A 6,000-nucleotide genomic window follows, 5' to 3' on the forward strand; every position below is an offset into this window, starting at 1 on the left:
GAAGGTGGAAAAATCCAGAAGGAAAAAAAAAACACAAAAAAAAAAACCAAAACAAAAAAAAACAACCCAGCAACAACAACAAACAAAACAAAACAAAACAGAAAAAAACAACAAGAGCATCCCTTGAAAACTTTATGTAGCAGCTCAGCAGAGCTACAGCTGTGGCCACAAACAGAGGCAACAACTGGAATGTTAGGCGTGATGCATAGGGCATGGCAGCAGCGCACCGCCTCCCTGGAAAGCAGCTGAGCTTTATGTGCCATTTAGCTGAGAAACTCCCTGCATCCTGTAAAGCTCCATTAAAGCACACAAGCAGGTGTGGCAACCCTGGTGTTTGCAGTGGTAGATCACTCAGCTCCTCTTGCCTCCAAAGTACCCTCCACTGGCTGCCTTTCTCCAGGTGTTTGCGGAGGAGCCTAATGAGACTGATTGGGACATGCTGATCAGCTTTCATTATGAGCTGTTTTCTAGCAGTCCGATTAGTCAAAATAATGGTATGTGCTGTGCATGTGTTTTATGGCTGTGCCTGATTTTGCTTTCAAAACTAAAATAAGACACCTGTTTTCCCCACCCTGTCTTGCTGAGTAGTCCCTTTAAGAGCATAACCTTTTTATCAAATATATGATATACCATCAGAGCTGGGGAGCTTCATACACACATAAATATCACTCTTCCAGTTTGTGCTTTTTATACTACAAGAAGAATCTAATGGAAATAAATTCAGTCCATGGGTCAATTACAGGCTTATTTTCATATTTATGGACTTAATACTTCCACACACAAAAAGATTCTAATGATAGCCTAAGGCGCAGAGTAATCAAAACAACAGCTATTGAAAGGGAAGCAACCAAAGAAAAGTACCACTTTGAAATTCTACCCCCATCTCCTCACATTGTTATATACAGTATGTAAAAATGCTTTATCGCAAATGAATATGATTTTTACCTACTCACCGTCAACCTAACATTAAAAAGAAACTGAAGGCAAAAATCATTACCAGGGCTGCTCTGAAAGTAATGCCTCATTTTATTATGTTGGCCCACAGCATCAGAGGCAGATGTTCTTGTATGGCAGGAGAGGTTGAACCTTCCCAGCAACATCCTGTTGTATGACAGATGGCAGCAGAAGGGGCAGTTTTGACAAAATGGCATCTGACATGGAAGTGTTGTGTACGAAGCAAAGGTATGGGATTGAATTCCTCTATGCAGAAAAAACGCACATATTGACATCCATCAATGTTTACTGAACATTTATGGAGACCAAACAGTAGATGTGAGCACAGCAAGGCGGTGGAAGGTGAGTTTTCAGCAGTGGTGACAGCCATGTGAAAGACAAGCCACATTCTAGACGGTCATGTGCAGCTGTCGCACCCTGAAAAGAAGAGTGTCATGATCAGCTCATCCACCCATACTGGGGATTATGACCAGGAAACAGTGTACAGATTATTGGAAACAACTGTGGCAATGTTGGATTATAGCAAAATTTGTGCCAGATGGACCCCACAAACACACGCAAAAAGTAAGAACATTTTATGCAAGTTTTTCAGGCCCTTTTGAACTGATATGAGGCTGAAGGTGATAGTTTCCTGGATTGCCCGTGACAAGACATGGTATCACCACTATTAGCCAGAGACAAAATGGCAGTACATGAAGTGGTGACATGAATTCCCCATCAGAGAAGTTCAAGTCACAGCCATCAGTGGGTACAGCCATGTGCACTGCCTTTTGGGACAGGAAAGGGGTGATCCTTCTGGACTTCCTGCAAGCAGGGCATGCCATCAACTCTGACCACTACATTGCAGCACTGACTAAGCTGAAGGCTCAAACTTCCAGAGTCCAGACAGAGAAGAAGATAACCTTTCTCTTGCAACATGATAACTCCATGTTCCATATCAGTTTGAAGACTGTGGAGCACATTGACAGTCTTGGCTGAACTATCCTATCACACCATTGTATAATCCTGATTTGGTGCTTCCTGACTTCTATCTGTTCAGAACAATGAAAGATGGAGCAATGAAAGATGGAAATGCAAAGGCAGCATTTTCCTAACAATGATGCTGTCATAGCTGCTGTGAAACGGTGGGTTACCTCCATTAGTGCAGATGTTTACAAGTGTGACATGCAGGCTCTTATTCACCATTCAGAATTTGCTCTACCAAATAGTCATGACGACTTTTGTATTTGGTGTAGTTTCCAAGAAAACAAAAAGGAGCAACCTAAGTACAAGAAAAAAAGCCATACATTTTCCACCTCCAAATTCAAGAAATTAACGCTCTGATATGAACAACAAAATCTCCTTTCTTCTTCGTTTCTGAGCTTCTTTCACCAATCAGGGATGTCTCTGTGCTCTATGGTGATCAAAGAATGCAGGAGGCATCCCTAAGTACAGATGGCAGCCATCTTCCAAGTCCTTTGTGCTGTCATGCAAGGATGCATGGGAACAGAAGGGACACACTTAAGCTTCTGACATCATCTGGAACAAGACGGACCACTCAAGCAATCACCAAGCATTTTGTACATTTCAACTTCCTCATGTTGCTTCTTGAATAACTTAGTTATCAGCAGTTATTGGATTGGAGCATCATGAATTTGGTTAGATAAATTATATGTTGTTACTTGGAGAATTTTATGAAGATGTAATAATCTCTATTGACAGTGCATCTATTAGTTTGTCACAATGTTTTCTAGCCATCAGGGGGATTTTTACTGATCTGAATTCAATGCAAAAAGGTCCTAAACTTCAATCGTTGGTTCTCTAGAAATCTGACATGAGAAACAGCCAAAGAGAATATTTTTCTCATTTGCTGATTATTTGCACAGCCCCTGAATGCCTATGAATAAACTCTGCCACACCACCTGACAGAAGAAAAATAGCCATACAGGAAGCTTAATATTTGCTGTAACCTCAGTTTCCTGGAGCTGGAGCGCTCCCTTAAATAATTTACAGCTCTAAAAGCAAGATAAGACTATCTCTAGTTCTGGCTTTGTTGTGTGTCCTGGGTTATTCTAAACCATTTTCTGTAAGGGACATCCATCATTGCAGACTCAGCTTTACCTTCATCCCACACAGACATGTGAGAGACAGCAACTGGAAAGAATGCCAGCACAGGAGATAGTCTGATGTCATTTTAATGATTGTAAATTATTTAAATAAGAGTGCTGCAACCAGAGTGCCAGTCATTTGGAAGTATTTGCTAAAATGTCTGAAAGATCTTGAGTGTCTTTCTTGTGCACACACACAATGAAAATAAGGATGATGACTTTCATTTGAGAAAGAAGAAGTACACAAGACAGGAGAAGAATTGTTCAATTTTATTCCACAGGACTCTCAGACAGAAGGGAACAACTTCACCTAGAAACAATTCCATCAATGTTTGCTATATTCCACTACCATTAATAAGATCAATGTTTTTGAAAGCGATAAACTACCCAGCATACCTAGAACCCAACTTTCACCTTTCCAATCAACATACTAACGTCAACTGATATCACTAATATTCAACATCAAATTTTCTGGGGTCCAGGGGGCAGAGACGTTCCAGGAGCTGCCAGAACTGTTTTGCTACAGCCAGAAATGAAGCAAGAAGGGAAGAATTATGAGGACAGTAACAACTGTTGTGATAGATTTGGATATGAAACTGCCCTGGCAGCTGTGACCCTAGCCTGAGTTTAGTGGTGGGCAGTAGAAGCTCCCTAACCCAGAGGGTAAGGAGGTAGAGGAGCACCACAAAGAGCACCAGGCTGACCTCTTGCCTCAGGAGCTGAAATGGCTTGGACTGTGATCTTTTCAGCTGCCTTCTCCAAAAGGAAATTTTAAAGACAGCACATAACTGAAAAGATACCGGCAATGTCAAGAAATGCTTTCTGTGCAGCATTACAAACTCTTCCACCACAGATTACAGCATGAGCCTTCTCTGCTGCACAGGTATTATCTCATCTCTTTAAAAGATGAGTGCATTCAGCCACAGAGAGGTACTGTCTGAGGTCACATAGAGAGCTGGGAATTAGGACCCACCAAATTGCACTACAACAAGGTAAGACACAGCATTTACTGACTTCAATGGGAAGCTCGATGTAAAGAAGATGACAGCTTTCCATCATTGGATGTGCAGGGGCTCCATATATGTTGGCTTCAGGTCCCCAAACCATAGCAAACGGCACGCTTCCTGTGTTTTCTTCAGTTGTGTTCCTCATTTCAGGCCATTGTTCCAGGCAATATCTTTTGTTTGGGCCTTGGCAGGCAGCAAGACAGAGAATGCTAATGAATGTCTTCACTCCAAGCACAATATGAGAGAGGCATCTCATTTTCATTTTCTTTCCTGCGAGCCTTGAGTTGTAAACTTCAGCTAGGCAATGGAAATGAGATTCCCTTTAAAATGATGGGTTCTCCCCTTTGTGCAGATAGATGAAAGACGCTGGATAAGCCACTTCTCAAGCAAAACTACGCAGCTGTAAATGTTAGAGAGCAATACAGACATGCAATTTACTGATTCAGAATGGAAACTCTTGCATTTTATTGGTCAAAATAGAAAAATCCCCTTCTACAATTTAGAGCTCAAGTACCAGCCATACTTAGAGATTTGATGCAAGCGATTGTGTTGCTTCAAATTTGGTAGAAGTTGGCATCATCATAAGAACTGCACTGGCTTCTGTTTGTTTCACCTAGACTTTGACCTCGGGAATCAGGAGGAATTCCTGAGCTTAGGAGAGGTTCTCGCCGGTGGCCTGCTTATCCCAAATCCGCCGAGTAACAGGGGCTCTATTATGTATGTACACATTTCATCTGGCATTGTACGGAAGTCAGTTTTTCCTGGCTCAGTCATAGCTGCCCGGTGTAAGCTGACATCCTGATTTTCTAAAAACTCTCAGGAAATGCATCCAAGAGCTTGGTGCCTAATTAAATCATCTCCCCCAAATTCCCGGCCCTCTGCTGGCTGAGATTTTCAGAAAGTGTGCAAAGAGTGGATTTGCCTTTCAGCAGGCAGTGTTGAGATCCGCAGCCACCACCGCCTCCCAGGGAGCTCCTGTCTGTTTGACAGCTTTGAGAATCTTGAAATTATTATGCTGCTATTTAAATGAAGAGCAAGGACCTAATTTTAGGTACCTGTATCTGAAATCTGTGGTGGCACTCATTGCCTCATCTTTTTAAAATTCCCCACACTACGGTCAGAATGGGACTTCCCTGGTCCTAACTTTATATGTCACAGAGTTTTGGCTGTCCCCTTTTGGTCCTTTTCTTAGTGAAGTTGTCTGTGCTCAGCCCTTTCCTGAGTCTTCAAATAAAATACACAGCCTGGTGGTTTGCACATAGGCGCTCCTTGAGTATGTGTGTCCACATTTGCTTGCACGTGCACGTATCTAAATCAAAATGTGTCTTAACAGTGTATCTTCAGGGGAAGTTCTCCTTGCGTTCACAGAAAGGTGTGTGTGTCTGTGTGTGTGTATGAGAGAAAGAAAGAGCAAGAGAGACAGACAGAGAGAGAGTGCACCAGGAATTATCTATGCATAAAGAAATTAAAAGAGAATATTTTTCCAGAGCAATTGAAGCCCATCTCCTGAACAATGACGACAGCTCCTCATTTTCGACAACAATAGAGGGCACGTAGGAGTCAGCTCATTAGAATATCTGTGGCTCTTTTCTGTTCTCTCTGCATTAAGCCCCCATAATGTCAGTTGTCACTTATTAATGACAATTAACTAGTAATCAGCAGTGAGACTCTTCGAGGTGGTCCTTGCCTGACAGGTGAAGAAAGAGAACATTGCGTAGTGCCATGCAGTGACATGGAACCTTCAAAGGGAGCACGGCATTTCCATAAATTATTTCAGAAAGAAATTTTCTTTTAGACATTCTCTTTAAAGCATTAGGATCTTTAACCCTAGAAGGACTATACGACTGCAGCTGTCCTCCCTCCCCCTTCCCCTTATCACTGGTATTGGATAAAATTGGAAGGCAGCCTGATCTGTCATGTAACCCAATTCCCATCTGGGGCTGGAATAGCTA

Source organism: Tympanuchus pallidicinctus, unplaced genomic scaffold, assembly GCF_026119805.1.
Source record: "Tympanuchus pallidicinctus isolate F22 unplaced genomic scaffold, pur_lepc_1.0 scaffold5, whole genome shotgun sequence".
NCBI classification, from domain to species: domain Eukaryota; kingdom Metazoa; phylum Chordata; class Aves; order Galliformes; family Phasianidae; genus Tympanuchus; species Tympanuchus pallidicinctus.